This window comes from Triticum urartu, chromosome 7A (genome assembly GCF_056163025.1).
Source record: "Triticum urartu cultivar PI428250 chromosome 7A, HENAU_Tu73, whole genome shotgun sequence".
In the NCBI taxonomy this organism is placed as follows: domain Eukaryota; kingdom Viridiplantae; phylum Streptophyta; class Magnoliopsida; order Poales; family Poaceae; genus Triticum; species Triticum urartu.
Window position 1 is genome coordinate 237,288,810 of NC_141879.1, and position 18,078 is coordinate 237,306,887.

Below are 18,078 nucleotides of genomic sequence, written 5' to 3' on the forward strand. Positions count from 1 at the left end.
AGGCATATCGTTAGGATCAGAAGAAACACTCTTAGTAGCAAATAGTTTCATAAGTTCATCCATCTTTCCACTCAAAACATTGATTTCTTCTATCGCATGCACTTTTTTATTAGAAGATCTTTCAGTATGCCATTGAGAATAATCAACCATAATATTATCTAGGAGTTTAGTAGCATCTCCTAAAGTGATTTCAATAAAAGTGCCTCCCGCGGCCGAATCTAAAAGATTTCTAGAAGCAAAATTCAATCCGGCATAAAAGTTTTGTATAATCACCCACAAATTCAAACCATGAGTAGGGCAATTACGTATCATTTATTTCATCCTCTCCCAAGCTTGTGCAACATGTTCATGATCAAGTTTTTTAAAGTTCATAATATCATTTCTAAGAGAGATGATCTTAGCGGGAGGGAAATACTTGGAGATAAAAGCATATTTGCACTTGTTCCATGAATCAATACTATTTTTAGGCAAAGACGAAAACCAAGCTTTAGCACGATCTCTATGTGAAAAAGGAAATAGCTTCAATTTAACGACATCATTATTGACATCTTTTTTCTTTTGCATATCACATAAATCAACGAAGCTATTCAGATGAGTAGCGGAATCTTCAATAGGAAGGCCGGCGAATTGATCTTTCATAACAAGATTCAACAAAGAAGCATTAATTTCACAAGATTCAGCATCGGTAAGAGGAGCAATCGGGGTGCTAAGGAAATCATTATTATTGGTATTGGTGAAGTCACACAATTTGGTAGTATCTTGAGCCATCACAACAAACAAGCAATCTAACACACAAGCAAACAAAAAGAAAACGGGCAAAAGAGGCAAATAGAGAGGGAGGATAGAGAGAGAGAGAGGGCGAGTAAAACGGCAAGGGTGAATTGGGGGGAGAGGAAAACGAGAGGCAAATGGCAAATAATGTAATGCGAGGGATAGGTATTGTGATGGGTACTTGGTATGTTGACTTTTTGCGTAGACTCCCCAGCAACGGCGCCAGAAATCCTTCTTGCTACGTCTTCAGCTTGCGTTGGTTTTCTTCGAAGAGGAAGGGATGATGCAGCAGAGTAGCGTAAGTATTTCCCTCAGTTTTTGAGAACCAAGGTATCAATCCAGTAGGAGGCCACGCTCAAGTCCCTCGTACCTGCACAAAACGATAGCTACACACAACCAACGTGATTAGGGGTTGTCAATCCCTTCACGGTCACTTACGAGAGTGAGATCTGATAGATATAATATTTTTGGTATTTTTGGTATAAAGATGCAAAGTAAAAAAGTAAAAGCAAAGTAAAAAAGCAAAGCAAGATTAAAGTGATGGAGATTGATATGATGAGAATAGACCCGGGGGCCATAGGTTTCACTAGTGGCTTGTCTCAAGAGCATAAGTATTCTACGGTGGGTGAACAAATTACTGTTGAGCAATTGACAGAATTGAGCATAGTTATGAGAATATCTAGGCATGATCATGTATATAGGCATCACGTCCGTGACAAGTAGATCGAAATGATTCTGCATCTACTACTATTACTCCACTCATCGACCGCTATCCAGCATGCATCTAGAGTATTAAGTTAAAAACAGAGTAACGCCTTAAGCAAGATGACATGATGTAGAGAGATAAATTCATGCAATATGAAATAAACTGTCGGCGTTCTGGGAACGGGGGTCCCCAGACTTGCCTGCCCGCGGCCTGCGGCGTGGCTCAAAAGGGGGCCCAGCGCAGCCCATCTTTCATCAACACAGACCCAAGACCCTCGTGAGGGGCCAAGCCTCGCGGGGCGGACGACACGGAGCTTCCTCGGGCACGGCCTCATCAGGCTAGCTCGCGAGGAGGTGGAGAGATCAAGACGGGGTACCTCACGAGGTGCCCATGACGCAAGCCATGAGGACCAAAGGCGCAAGGCGGGCGCCAGCCGCGCAGTGTCCTCCTTTCCTCTTTGGTGCAAAGGGAGCAAGCGCAGGCGAGAGCATCAAGCAAAGGCACCCGTTTCGGTGCAATGAGACCAAGACCAGTCCAACGGCAAGGAGGAAGTCATTGTGGAGCCCAAGCTAGCGTCACCACCAGAGCCTTTGGCAGGCGAGGACCAACTTTAGTCAGGATAAGTGTACCAGATGTTCCCCTTCAAAATGGCCAATTGTTGGCGCCCTTCCCGCTCAATATTCGGGAAGAGGCCCAGGGCCTTTGCCTATAAATAGGACTAGCCACCCCCAGGGTAGGGGGCAATCAAGAAGGGAGAATCTAGAAGCCAAGAGAGAAACTAGCTAGGATCGGATCGGGTAGCATCACACAGAGAGAGAGAAGGGCGACTGAACTCCTCCTAGCAGTTCACCCCCCCAGCCAAGAACAGACCCTCGCGAGGCTGTTCTTCTTTGTATTGCTCATCATCATCAGCCCAAGAGGCAATCCACCACACCACACACTGGAGTAGGGTATTACACCACAACGGTGGGCCGAACCAGTATAAACCCTGTGTCTCTTGTGCTGTTCTTTCCATAGCTTAGATCTTAGCGAGGCGGAGGGGTGCAGGTAGGTAGAAGGCGAAATCTCTGTGCGCACCGCAGTGTTCAAACCTAAGGGTCTGCCGAAACCCGAAATCTGACATTTGGCGCGCCAGGTAGGGGTGCACCGGAATTCGTCTTCCACCACCCCGTTCTCCTCCGACCATCACGTCCATGTCTGACACTCGTCGGGCCCGCGCCGAGCACCGGGCCGCTCTCGCTTCCCGCGTCGACCAGACGACTCCTGTCGGCGGGCGTCCTCGCCGTTCCCCGTCAGCTGCCGTCAACGCCGCCACCGGCCCGGCGGGGAACGAGCAGCGAGCGTCATCTCAGCATCCGTCCGTGCGGCAAGACGGCCGCACTGCTACTCCCTCGCTCACCCCAGCTGGTTCTTCGTCCCGCGTGCTCCATGCACCCATGGAGGCTCGAGCTGCGCTTATCGCGGCAAACGAGCTCCTGCGCTACCGTACCGTCGACGATGTCTATGGAGAATGGCTCGACCGCGTCGCCGAGCTCGTCCGCGCCACAGGGGGCTCTCCTGCGCCGTCTGTTCCGCTGCACCGCACCCTGCCCCGCGTGGGCGACGAAGCTCCGGGGGCGCCCCAGCCGCCTCCTCCTCAAGAAGGCGCCATGGCTCCAAGGCGCGTGGCCCCTGAGCGGAACCCGCTCCGTCAGGTGCCAGCGCGGTAAGAGCAGAGCTGCCAAGAAGTCCCTTGCCCGCAAGAAGCTGCCCGGCGCTCCCTGCTCCAGCACGTCGCGACCATGATCCTGCTCCCGCACGTCAAGACCCCGCGCTGCTCCCAGCTGAAACGCGTGGGGACGTGCAAGACCAAGCTCTCCTTCATCCAAGGCCTCCCGTGGCCACAGCAGGCTGCCGTGCCTTCACCACCGAGCTACACAGCGTCGCGTGGCCCGGAAAGTTCAAGCCAGACCCGCCTCCTCGTTACGACGGCACGGCCGACCCTGTGGAGTTCCTCCAGCTCTATGAGCTGGGCATCGAAGCTGCCAACGGAGACGAGAAGGTCATGGCGAACTGGTTTCCCATGGCGCTCAAGGACGGGGCCCGCACTTGGCTCCTGAACCTGGCTCCAGGCACGATCTCCTCCTGGGACGAGATGCGCACCCGCTTCATCGCCAACTTCCAAGGTACTCGCGACCGGCCACCCGCCGTGAGCGACATGCGCCGCATCAAGCAACAACCCGGAGAGACCCTGTAGAAGTACATCCAGCGCTTCAACAACGCACGCCTCAAGATTCCCAAGGTGACCGAGGAGGCCATCATCTCAGCCTTCTCCGACGGCGTGCGTGATGTCAAGATGAAGGAGGAGCTGGCGATGCATGAAGACCTGTGCACTTCCTTGGAGTTGTTCAACTTGGCAACCAAGTGCGCCAGGGCTGAGGAAGGGCGTCTCTCCCTCCTCGAGCTGCCTGCCGCAGACCCAGAAGAGAAGAAGCCCAAGGCCAAGGATGTGAAGCGCAAGGGGGCTGCCGTGCTCGCGGCAGAACCAGACACCAAGCGGGGCAGAGATCAGCCCAAATCTTCCAAGGGCAATCGGTACTGTGTGTACCACGACCTCCACACCCACAACACCAACGAATGTCAAGAGCTCTGAGCCGTGCGAGAAGGAAGGATCGGCCATCGCCCCGACCACGGTGACCGGGGCTACGGTCGAAGAGGAGGAAGGAACGCAGGACGCTGGGAAGACCGCTTCCCGCGCCAAGGGTGGTGCGATCGACCTCGTGAGGATCGCTGGCAAGACCCGCCTCGCGAGGGAGACTGGAGGGATCAGCCTCGTGAGGATTGCCCGCAAGGTAACGCATGCCTCCCTCCGCTGCCGCCGCAGCCAAGGAGAAATGAGGACCGCCATCAGGACGAGGGGGCTGGGGGCTTCCAGGAGCTGCGCGCGATCGCCTGCATCCTGGGCGGGGCTCAAGCCCCAGCCTCTCAATGCATCTTCAAGTAGTTCGCCCGCGAAGTGAATGCAGTCCTCCCCAAGCTCGAAGCCACGCGCCCTCTTAGGTGGTCGGCGTGCGCCATCACGTTCAGCTCAGCAGATCAGCTCAAGTGTGCGGCCACAGCCGGAGTCCTCCCGATGCTTTGTTCCCCAATCATCAGCAACGTGGTGGTCACCAGGACCCTCATCGATGGCGGGGTGGGGCTCAACGTCCTGTCCGTGGAAACATTCAACAATCTCCAAGTGCCCTACAACCAGCTTCAGCCAACCAAGCCTTTCTCCGGAGTCACCGATGGCTCCACGGTCCCGATTGGGCAGGTCCGCCTCCCTGTCACCTTCGGGGCACGCGACAACTACCGCACCGAGCTCATCGACTTCGACGTCGCTCACATTCGCCTGCCGTACAACGCCATCCTTGGGTACCCAGCGCTGGCCAAGTTCATGGCCGTAACTCACCACGGCTACAACGTCCTCAAGATGACAGGAAGTGGCGGAGTCATCACGGTGCCCTGTGAAGAGAAGGACGTGGTTTGTTCCCTGGAACGAGCCTTTCAGGCCGCATCACTGGAAGACCCAGATCGCGGAAGTAGGAGGCTTCCCGAGACCGCCCCCAAGAAGAAGAAGACATCATCCGGCCCGGCCCCTCAGGAGGCAGGCCCCTCAGGGCCCGCGCCTGCCCAGGGGGAACCTCCTTCCATCACATAGGAAAGCGCACCCTGCGCCCTCCTCAGGCAGGGCTCGGGGGCTCTCCCCTAGCTAAGGTCACGAGGGAGGCGCTTGGGCACCACATGGAGGTGTGTTTCGAAGCACGTTTCCCTCAAGAAGGAGTAAGGCAAGGAGGGCCAGACCCTCAGGAGTTCGTCAGCAAGGCCACTCAGGAGCTACAGGAGTCAAGAGTCATGAAAGGCGGCCGCCGCCTACCAGCTGTGGCTCCCCATCCAGGCGAGGATGGTGGGCTGCGCGTCTGCATCGACATACCAGGGCTCAATCGAGTCGCCTCTCTGGAGCGCCTCTGGCCCTCACGAGTGGGGCGCTGCGAAGGTCCACCCCACAGCTACGTTCGCATGCCTTACGGCTTGCCGAACGCGGCTGCCACGTACCAGCGCCTCATGAGGGGCATCATGGAGGCTCAAGAGGCCAGGTGTTCCGCAGCCTTGGCGGAGATGGAGATGGTCCGCGAGGAGCCACCAGCGCCTCCGGAGCCTCCCGAGGCCCCTGGGCCTGGGGGCTCATGAGGATCGGCTTCCATAGCCCACGGAGTCTGCTACACCAACACTCCTTCGTCCTCAACATCATTAGGTGACATCTTTCAAGTTTCATTTCCAGCTGGGAGCGCCCCCCAGCGCTGCATTATTCCCAGGCCGCGTGGGTCCGTCCCTGCGGCATGTATCCCTTTTATTTCATGTTGTTAGCTTACCTTGTTGGGGGCGCCCCTCGGGCTGCATCATCCCCCAAGTCGCTCGGGCCAGACCCAGCGGCATGTATCCCTTTTGCGTTTATTTCCGGCTATGCGTTCGACCCACCATGCTTGATTATTTGATGCCTGTCCACGGCACCTCTTCTTCTCCATGCCGACCACTTGCACATTAAATGGGGGGTACCTGAGCATCGCGACTCAGGGCTCTTACTGGCTCTCCAGCCCTCACCCTCTGGCCTTGCCCACGGCATCGCGACCTGGTATACCAGCGACGGCTGAGACTAGCTCGAGGGCCGGGACCCGAGGATGTAGAGTGCCGGCATCTAACCAAATTTGCAGGGACACATCACAAGATAAGGCCCAGTGCCAGGCGCAACCCGCCTAGAGGTAGGGCCCCGTGAGTCCTGCGCTGGCTCATGGGTGCCCAGATACACCTCGCCAGGCCCTACCGTGCCAGCCACGTGTCAGGGCGGGGCTGTACACGCCCCGGGGGCTCCTCCCGGAGGGGAGCCCCCTCCCACGTACCAGTGGAAGCACCATGCTCCGCGCTGGCTGAAGACACTGCCGAGGAGCGGCTATGCCCGTACACATACGAAAGCGCTATGCTCCGCGCTGGTGATAAACAACCGAGGGCGGCCCCCGGGCCGCATCAACCTCAGGGAGCTCAGAGCTCAGTGTCTAGCCTCATCGTAACGCCTCCCCTCGGGAGTGCCGCGCGAGGGGGCTGGGCATGGGGGATACGCCTGGGTCACGCCCAGACGCACGCCACCCAGCCAGGCCCCCCGGGCCTGGTTCGTCGCGCGTCTCTCCCCGAGCGGAGCCAAGGTACGAAGGACGTTTGAGCGTCAAGGGGGACTCCTGAGCATCGCGACTCAGGAGCCTAACTGGTCACGTAGCCCCTCACTCAGGAGCCTAACGGCGGTTGAGGTATGCGCGCGGCCGGGCTCTGCAGACGTAGAACGGTAGATCCACCCACATCACACCTGCCTACTTGCTGTTCGTGCGCCAAGGGGGACTCCTGAGCATCGCGACTCAGGAGCCTAACTTGTCACGTAGCCCCTCACTCCTTGGTCCCGTCCTGGTTTCCGGTCGGGGCTAACGGCGGCTGAGGTATGTGCGGGGCCGGGCTCTGCCTGCGTAGAACATAAGCAAGTAGGAAGGAAAATCATAAATTTCAAGGAATTCAAAAGCAAATATTACAGTCCACACTATTATCTCAATGCCAAACGCAAGTTTAAATGCCTCCCCGAGGCATGATACATGTGCAGGAATTAAAGGCAAGACAGGAGCCACAACGGAGTCACTTGTCGGCGGTGGAGCAGCGCGGAGTGGGTTCGCCTCATGGAGCAGCGGGGTCGGCAGCGCCTTGCTTCGGCTTGATGCTGAAGGCCCGGAACTTCCCCAGCAGAGCCTTCGCGTGACCCTTCACGGCCTCGGCAGCGGCACGCTCGCCGCTTACTGGCTCCAGCAGGCTGTCGAGGTCGACGCCGGGATCGCGAAGGTAGATGTGGGTGAGGACCCGCGTCAGCGCTGCAGAAGACAGGACACGCGCCTCGGCCTCGGCCGTGGGGCCAAGGCCAAGGGTGACATCTTCAGGAGCGTGAACCAGGAAGGGAAGCAGGGTGGCGCGGCCGTCCTCGGCGCCAGCCAGCGGGCTCTCCAGGCCGCTGTCGTAAAGCGTCCTCAGCGAGGAGCGAGCCTTCGCCTCCATCTCCGCGAAGGCCACGCGGTCCTCGGCAAGAACCTAGGCCTTGTCGTCCAGGTCGACCTTCCTCACCCCCAACTCCTGCTCCAGCACGCCTAGGCGGTCACGGCGCCTCCTGAGCTTGACCTCCCTCTCCTTGACGGCCGCCTCTCGAGCCTTCACGCCTTCTTCCTGCTATTGGCGAAGGCGGGCCTCTTTCGCGAGCTGGTCACGCAGGCCTTGCGGCTCGTCCTCCAGCGCCTTGCAGCGACCACGGACGTCGACCACCTCCCCCAGGGCTGCTTCACGAGCAGCCTTCGCCTCAAGGACGGCCTGCCTCTCCTCATCGCAAGCCATCGAGGCCTGGACCAGCGCCACCCGAATCAAAGCGTCAGAGCGAATCCATCCTGAGGCCAGCTCCAAGCGCCCGGCCACCAAGCGAGGGTCGGCGCCAAGAAGATCCTGCCGCAGCCGGTCCAGCTCAGCAGCAGCACGATCCAGAACGGCAGGGGGAGTCGGAGAGACAGCAGTCGGGGGAGTAGGAGGAGAAGCCGGCAGCGCGACCACAGCATCCTGAGGCGGAGCCTGCTGCACCCCAACGGCTGTAGTGGCGGCAGCAGGCAAAGGCACCTCGGGAGTCACTTGGGCCATGGGGGCTGAGCTCGCCCCAGCCGGCTCAGCCAGGCCTCGCAAGGACGACCGAACAGGAGAAGCCCGTGCGTCGTGGTCACCTTCCTTCGCGGGCAGAGGCGCTGCCACGGATGGAACCTCAGGAGCTTCCTTCGGCTTCTTTGCTGTGGGCGCCAGCCTGTCCAAGAGATGTGGACATCAAGCCTCAGGAGCAGAACAAGAAATAAAGACAAGAATCAAGCGCTTACGGGTCGTCGCCAGTGAGCTCAGGCAGCCTCCGGCCAAATTTGAAGCCTGAAAGCCGGCTGGAAGGGTCAACCTTGGGAAGCTCGGGAGCGGAAGGCGCGTCTGCGGTCCGCCTCGGGGCCGAGGCAGACCCGCGGGAGATCAGCCCGGTCCTGTCCTTCTTCGTGATCGGGGGCAAGCTCCCGCCGCCCTGCTCATCATCATCCTCGTCGTCATCGCTCGGAGAGAGGCGGAGAGCGCGGGACCTGCACCGAGGGAGGGGAGCCCTCGACTCTCCGTCAGTCGCCTCGGAGTCAGGCCCTTTTTCCCGCTCCCCTCCTTCCTCCACTTCGCTGGAGTCATCGGAGGACACGTCCACCGATTCCCCGGGAGTTTCCATGGGCACGGGCCCGTCCCCATTGAAGACGGGCATGGACTCCAGTACCTGCTCCCAGTCGTCGCGGAGGAACAAGGGCGTAGGAGCGCCCTCCAACCTCGCCACATCGCCCCCGACAAGAGATTGGAGGACCGCAGCCAGATCTTCGTCGGCCAAGGCCGCGGGGCTCGGATGGGTCCTCCACATTGGAAGTGAGTACTGACGAAGCGGAGCCAGCTGGTGCTCCAAGAATTCCCTCAGCAGCGATGCGCCGGTCAGCTTCGCCGCCTCCATGTTGGCCGGCCTCAGATCCGCGTCCATCTTCTCCAACACCGGCTTCGCGCGGGGGTCCACGAGCTCCGCTCGACCCCAATCGCTGGAGCTCGTGGGTTGCTCCGTGGGCAAGATCAGCCGAGGGTGGATGCGCCCAGCATCTGCCAAGACCCACTTGCTCCTGAAGCCCTCAATCCTTTTCCCGGGGTTCGAAATGGCAATGGCGCCACCGTACGCGATGAAGCTCGCGCACGCGGAAGCAGGACCGCGAGAGGTTCGGAGGTAGAAGTAGTGGCGCAGCAAGGCCACTGAGGGCTGCACCCCTATGTGAGCCTCGCAGTAATAGGCGAAGATTGCCAGGAGAAGGACGGAGTTGGGGTGGAGATGCAGAGCCTGTAGCTTATAATGGCGGAGGATAGAGAAGAAGAACTCAGAGAAGGGAGGCACCAGGCCAGCAGCAATGGCGCTTACAATGAACGGATAGAAGGTGCTCCCTTGGCTCTCAGGGGTGGCGGAGCCGGCCTTGAACACCTTCGCCCCGTCGATGCCCTGCGCCGCCGCCATCCGGCACAACCGGGCGAGGCTCGCCTCCGACACGTTCGGCGAGTCCAGGGCAGACAAGTACCAAGCTCCGGCCGGGGACTGACGAGGCGCCATGGCTTCCTAGGTCACGTGGTCGGAGTAGATCTAGAAATTTTGGAGGAAGGAAGGAGAGGCGCAAGAAAGGGGATCTGAGCAGCAACCGGAGAAAGCAAAATAAAGCAAAGTCTAGGCAGATGCCGCTCCCTTATCAACTCGCGCGGTTGCTGAGGCGCCCACATCCAGTCAACCGCCACACGGCACCCAAGGCCGCAGGCTGTTAGGGCCCGCGGCGCTTCGCTCTTGCCCTTTCGCGTCCCTGCACGGCCAAGTCCGGGCGCGCCTTGGGCCCGGGGGCTACTGTCGGTGTTCTGGGAACGGGGGTCCCCAGACTTGCCTGCCTGCGGCCTGCGGCGTGGCTCAAAAGGGGGCCCAGCACGGCCCATCTTCATCAACACAGACCCAAGACCCTCGCGAGGGGCCAAGCCTCGCGGGGCGGACGACACGGAGCTTCCTCAGGCACGGCCTCATTAGGCTGGCTCACGAGGAGGCGGAGAGATCAAGGCGGGGTACCTCACGAGGTGCCCGTGACGCAAGCCATGACGACCAAAGGCGCCAGGCGGGCACCAGCCACGCAGTGTCCTCCTTTCCTCTTTGGTGCAAAGGGAGCAAGAGCAGGCGAGAGCATCAAGAAAAGGCACCCGTTTCACAACGAGACCAAGACCAGTCCAACGGCAGGGAGGAAGTCGTTGTGGAGCCCAAGCCAGCGTCACCACCAGAGCCTTTGGCAGGCGAGGACCAACTTTAGTCAAGATAAGTGTACCAGATGTTCCCCTTCAAAATGGCCAATTGTTGGCACCCTTCCCGCTCAATATTTGGGAAGAGGCCCAGGGCCTTTGCCTATAAATAGGACTAGCCACCCCCAGGGTAGGGGGCAATCAAGAAGGGAGAATCTAGAAGCCAAGAGAGAAACTAGCTAGGATCGGATCGGGTAGCATCTCACAGAGAGAGAGAAGGGCGACTGAACTCCTCCTAGCAGTTCATCCCCCCAGCCAAGAACAGACCCTTGCGAGGCTGTTCTTCTTTGTATTGCTCATCATCATCAGCCCAAGAGGCAATCCACCACACCACACACTGGAGTAGGGTATTACACCACAACGGTGGGCCGAACCAGTATAAACCCTCTGTCTCTTGTGCTGTTCTTTCCATAGCTTAGATCTTAGCGAGGCGGAGGGGTGCAGGTAGGTAGAAGGCGAAATCTCCGCGCGCACCCCAGTGTTCGAACCTCAAGGGTCTGCCGGAACCCGAAATTCGACATAAACCCAATCTTGTTATCCTCGATGGCAACGATGCAATACGTGCCTTGCTACCCCTTCTGTCACGGGGTAAGGACACTGCAAGATTGAACCCAAAGCTAAGAACTTCTCCCATGGCAAGAACTACCAATCTAGTTGGCCAAACCAAACGGATAATTCGAAGAGACTTGCAAAGATAACCAATCATACATAAAAGAATTCAGAGAAGATTCAAATTTTATTCATAGATAGACTTGATCATAAACCCACAATTCATCGATCTCAACAAACACACCGCAAAAAGAAGATTACATCGAATAGATCTCCACAAGAGAGGGGGAGAACTTTGTATTGAGATTCAAAGAGAGAGAAGAAGTCATCTAGCTACTAACTATGGACCCGAGGGTCTGAGGTAAACTACTCACACTTCATTGGAGAGGCTATGATGATGTAGAAGCCCTCCGTGATGACGGCCCTCTTCCCGCGGAGCTCCGAAACAGGCCCCAAGATGGGATCTCGTGGATACAGAAAGTTGCGGCGGTAGAATTAGGTTTTTGGCTCATGTTCTGATCGTTTGGGGGTACGTGTGTATATATAGGAGGAAGAAGTACGCCAGAGGAGCATCAAGGGGCCCACGAGGCAGGGGGCGCGCCCCCCCACCCTCGTGACCGCCTCTTTTGTTCCTTGGAGCAGGGTCCAAGTCTCCTGGATCACGTTCGGTGAGAAAATCATGTTCCCAAAGATTTTATTCCGTTTGGACTCCGTTTGATATTCTGTTTCTTTGAAACACTGAAATAGGCAAAAAACAGCAATTCTGGGCTTGGCCTCCGGTTAATAGGTTAGTCCCAAAAATAATATAAAAGCGGAAAATAAAGCCCAATATAGTCCAAAACAGTAGATAAGATAGCATGGAGCAATCAAAAATTATAGATACGTTGGAGACGTATCAGGGAGACTGAAGGAAATATGCCCTAGAGGCAATTATAAAGTTGTTATTTATATTTCCTTATATGATGATAAATGTTTATTATTCATGCTAGAATTGTATTAACCGGAAACTTGGTACATGTGTGAATTGATAGACAAACAGATTGTCACTAGTATGCCTCTACTTGACTAGCTCGTTGAATCAATGATGGTTATGTTTCCTGACCATAGACATGAGTTGTCATTTGATTAATGGGATCACATCATTAGAGAATGATGTGATTGACTTGACCCATCCGTTAACTTAGCACGATGATCTTTTTAGTTTGTTGCTATTGCTTTCTCCATAACTTATACATGTTCCTATGACTATGAGATCATGCAACTCCCGAATACTGGAGGAACACTTAGTGTGCTATCAAACGTCACAAGTAACTGGGTGACTATGAAGATGCTCTACAGGTGTCTTCGATGGTGTTTATTGAGTTGGCATAGATCGAGATTAGGATTTGTCACTCCGAGTATTGGAGAGGTATCTCTCGGCCCTCTTGGTAATGCACATCACTATAAGCCTTGCAAGCAATGTGACTAATGAGTTAGTTGCGGGATGATACCTTACGGAATGAGTAAAGAGGCTTGCCGGTAACGAGATTGAACTAGGTATTGAGGTACCACGATCGAATCTCGAGCAAGTAACATACCGATGACAAAGGGAACAATGTATGTTGTTATGCGGTTTGACCGATAAAGATCTTCGTAGAATATGTGGGAGCCAGTATGAACATCTAGGTTCCAGTATTGGTTATTGACCGGAGACGTGTCTCGGTCATGTCTACATAGTTCTCGAACCTGTAGGGTCCACACGCTTAACGTTCGGTGATGATCGGTATTATGAGTTTATGTGTTTTGATGTACCGAAGGTCGTTCGGAGTCCCGGATGTGATCATGAACATAACGAGGAGTCTCGAAATGGTTGATCCCTTAGCCGTGTCGGTGCCCCCTCCACAATAATCCACCTCAGTCATATCATAGCGGTGCTTAGGTGAAGCCTTGTTCAGTAGCATCACCATCACCGTCATCACGCCATCGTGCTGACGAAGCTCTCCCTCGACACTCAGCTGGATATAGAGTTCGTGGGACGTCACCGAGCTGAACGTGTGCAGATCGCGGAGGTGCCATACTTTCGGTACTAGGATCGGTCGATCGTGAACATGTACGACTACATCAACCGTGTTGTAGTAATGCTTCCGCTTACGGTCTACGAGGGTACATAGACAACACTCTCCCCTCTCGTTGCTATGCATCACCATGATCTTGCGTGTGCATAGGATTTTTTTTGAAATTACTGCGTTCCCCAACACTTATATCAAGTAAGTGCTAAGTATTGCAGCTTATACATCGTAATCTACTAAACTTGCAGCAGATTCTTATATATTTAAATGTTTGACGCGATTACTATGTTGTGCAGCATCTACAAAAAGGAGTTACTGCCGCAAAATCCAAGAAACATTGACAAACTGGTTATGGCAGGATTTGTGAAATGATTCAAGAGCCATGTAAGCTTTTGAATTGCACTGTCAGTTTTTCTAATATATTGAGTACATAAGATGATCAGCTTGTCTATTTTCTAACCATAGGTTAAGAAGATGCGGGAGGATGGGCAGGCAGTTGATGATACCCTTTACGCACTAGCAATGGGTCCTGATACTCGGGTAAGACATTATGAATCTTGCGTTGTTGGAGATGTGCACTACAACACCCTTGCACGCGACGAAGGCAGGAAGACACAAAATAGTGCCATCATGAGCACAGACACATACAATAGAGAGACAACTGAAATGTATGCTAACATAACATACATTGTCCAGTTGCATTATATGTCCAGTTTCGAGGATCATCGGTGTGTGGTTCTGTTGTGCTGTCGTTGGTATAACCTGTTTTCCAGGATCGCAAAACCCAGAGTTGATGATTATTTCAAACCCATCAATGTCAAGGCGGCGTACCAGACCAATGAGCCTTTTATTTTGGCAAATAAAGCAACACATATATTTTTCTTGGAAGACACATTTGCACGTAGTGATGACTGGAGAGTATTGCAAAGGTTTGAGCAGAGGAATTCGTTTAATGAAGTTGGACAACAAGAAGATGCTTACACTGCTCCTAATGTACAAGATTCTACAAATGTTCCTAATATCTTTGAGAACCATCACGTTAATGACGCTGGCAAAAAGATTGCGTGTCGTGCTGTGGACATACAAGAGTTGATCAAGAAGAACCCAATATTAGAGGACATTGAGGATGAAGAAGAAGATGACACTCTAGGGAATTACGATTCAGACTAATACACATGGCGAAAATGTTGACACTACTGCTGCGGATAATGCTTAGATTTCTTTTGTCATATTTTCCTGTCAGAAGACGTTTTTTATCTACTATGTGAAATTGGGTTTGCTATGACAACTGAAACCTGATGAACGTGTTGTTTAGTATTGGATATATCATTTTCATTACTTGCAGAGTAGCATAGCACCATATATAGTCATAGTCTAGGTTTGGATTCGAACCAGCTACAGGAGCACGTCTCTCTTTTTTCTAAAACTCAGCAACGTCTCTTTGCTGGTACACTAGCTTGTTCTGTACGCCTTCTCAAGTCTTTGTTTTTCTTTCTTTTTTGCGACGAAGGAAGCAGGACAAAATTGAGAGTTCCTGGGACTCGAATCCAAGACCTCTCGGTTGAAACCCAAGGATGCTAGTCACTTATGTGGCGAATGTTCCCTGGGAGGAGGATGGCAGACGAACACATTTTCCTCGCAGTTTTAGTTGCGACGGAAGATCAAACGGTCGCAATTTCGGGAATGTTATCAAGCGAATGAGCCCAATTTTTCTTTTGTTCGTATATATAAAAAAGTATGCTACTTGGTGTTAGCTTTGTCAACAAACGATTGTGCCAATCTTGACCGTTGAATTGATATTCAACGTTTGTCGAGTATCTTCAGTCTCTTCTTCCTCCAGCTGCCAAAGCCAACCAGCGCTGGCGGGACCGCTTGCACCCGCCTCCCACGGCTGGCCATGCTGCCGCGCACGCATCGTGGCCACATCGCACCCTAAAACTCTGCGCATCTTTCCCGGCTCCTGTTCGTTCCCGTCCGAGGCATCACCATCATCCCCCGCCTTGGTTCGCTCGTCGTGGCGCCGCCCTCCGGTGTTGTCAACATGGTCAACAACCGAGAGGAATAATGAGATGACTGTACATGGCGAGGATGACAGTAGGGACCCAGCAGCGCATAGTAATTTTGTTTTTTCTGGGCGGAGAAGGGTATCAACTGGGTTGTTCGAGAGTCGTGGCCCGTCTAGCACATGACCAGCCCAGTTTGTTTTTTCCTTTCTATAAATGGCTAGCACAGCTATTTTGTTTTTGCAGAATAGCCAACATAGGCCTACTTGCTTTTCTACGCCCTATTGGGCCGGAAATCTTTCAAGACAAGGAGGGATGCATTTTTCCAAGAAAATGGGCTATAAGTATAAGAAATGGGCTATGAGTAATATTAAATGGGCTGTAAAATGAAAAAATACAGCAAACAGGCAATTAGTTCTAAAATACTTTTTTCTTTCGGATTTTGATATTTTAAATTTCATTATTTTTGTGCGGGTAAAATTTCATTGGATTTAAATTAAGGTATGTTTAGTTTTTAAATTAATTTGAATCTGGCAAGAAATTTCGGGCTGTATGCTGTTTGGGATAGATTTGGAGGCTGACTTGTGGGTCTACTAGGTTGACGTGTACGAAAGGCTTTGTCAAGTTAGTCCACAAATGATTCTAGCAGCAGTGACCGTTGGATGTTAATCCAACGGCCGTGGTGCTTCTTCAATATCTGATCTTCTTGCTCCAGCCGCCCAAACCAGAGCCGGTGGGGCTGCCTGCTCCCGCCTCCCATGGCCGGCTGTGCTACCGCACAGGCTGCACAGCCCCACCCTACTCCATTGTTGGCCAGGCCATTCCTCTACTCGCCCACACCTCCTGTTATTTTCCGGCTACGGCAGCCGGATCAGTAAACCCTCGTACTCCGCACCGCATGGGCAACCAGTGCCGAGTCTTCCCTGGCTCCGTGCCCTTCCCTTCCTAGGCCTCGCCGACATCCACCGCCCTGGTGCTCTCGGCGCGCTGTGGTCAACATGGTCAACGAACGACATCCATCATACATGGACTGTACGTGGAGAGGCTGACAGTTGGGTCCACGACCGCACACAAGGAAATACCTCCTTATTATGTGCAAAATAATGATTCGTCCACCTGACATCTGTGACCCACCGGAAGGGCCTTTGTATTTCGCGAAAAAAATGTTCCCCCCGCTAACAGGTCAGACCCACCAACTATATATTCGCACGCAAGGAACTGACTCCTTATTACGCACAAAAAATGAATACCCCCTGCTAGCTGGGACCCAGCATAGTGTGAGGTTAACATGTGGGCCTACTAAGTTGACGGGGATGGAGGGCTTTATCAACTTAGTTAATATGAACGATTCTAGCTCCAGTGACCGTACAATGTCCATCCAACGGTCATAGTGCTTCTTCAACCTCTGGTCTTCTTCCTCCAGCCACCCAAAGCAGTGCTGGTCGTGCCGCCTGCTCCTGCCTCCTGTGGCAGGCTGTGCTGCCGCAGAGGCCTCACCGCCCCCTACTACTCCCACCGTTGGCCAGGCCCTACGGCGACGGCAGCCTCACACCGCAGTCGAACTAGTGAACCCTCGTACTCTGCTCTGCGTGGGCATCCACTGCCGCGTCTTCCCCGGCTCTGCGTTGTCCCCTTCCTAGGCCTCGCCGTCATACACCGCAATGGTGCTCTCGGCGCACCATGGTCAACGTGGTCAACGAACGACATCCATCGGACATGGACTGTACATGGAGAGGCTGACAGCTGGGTCCACTACCGCACACAAGGAAATGCCTCCTTATTACGCACAAAATAATGATTCCTCCACCTGATAGAAGGGACCCACCGGACGGGCCCCTCGTATTTTGCAAAAAAAACATTTCCCTCCTGACTGCTGGGACCCACCAGCTACATCTTCGCACACCAGGAAGTGTGTCCATATTACGGAAAAAAGATTTGCGTCGTAACTACTGGGACCCACGAGCTACATCTTCGTACGCAAGTAAGTGTCTGACAGTCGAGACCCACCTGGTAGAAGCATACGAAGCGTTGTCATTCTGGTCGCGAACGTGTACGTACGTATTGGTCGATGAAGAGGCGCGCACGTGTCGTAGTAGAGGCGCGCACCTGTCATAGTAGAGGCGCGCACGTAGCATGTACAGGTACGTACAGCGGCCAGGGTTCAAGAAAGAAAATACGGCCACGTATGTACATATGGGCGGGGTCTCGAACGCCTATTTGCGCATACGTACGGTCAGGGCTCGTGTACATGGCTGGGTCAGAACGGAGAACTGCATCATCATCGTGTTCATGGGGAGCCAACCGGCTGGGTCAGAACGGAATGCGTCATCATGTTCATCGAGAGCCAACCGGCTTGGACGGAACAACCGATGGAAACAAGGCCTGGCGTACCACAGAACAGAGGAAACGGCCTTGTGTTTGATTGGCCATGGTCGAAATGGGATCCTGTTCATCGGGAGGGGTCTGGCGCACCACAAAACGGAGGAAACAAACTTCTCTTGGACCTCCTATGGTCGAAACGGGGTCCTGTTGATCAGGAGGGGTGTGGCGTACCGCAAAATGGAGGAAAAGGACTTGTGTTGTAGCGCTATGGTCGAAACAGGGGTCCTGTTCATCGGGAGGGGTGTGGCCTACCGCAAAACAGGACTCCACGGGATACTATTCATCTCCACCGTCGATTGCCTCCACGGGCTACTGTTCATCCACCGTCGACCTCCTCCAGCCTCCACCTGTGACTGTTCATCCACGGCGTCTCCCCTCCTACCTCCACTAGCCACTGTTCATCCACGGGCTCCTATTCATCCAGACTCCACCGCGCGCTCCTCCATTGGCTACTGTTCAACCAGCCATCTCCACGGGGTCCTGTTGAACCACCCCTCCATGGGCTAGTGTTCATCTAGCCCTCCACCGGCTACCGTTCAACCATCCCTCCACGGGGTCGTCCTGTTCATCCAGCCCTCCACAAGGTCCTGTTCATCCAGCCCCCAACCGGCTTGATCGATCGGGGTACTGTTCATCCAGCGGCAACGGCCTCTACTACCACAGT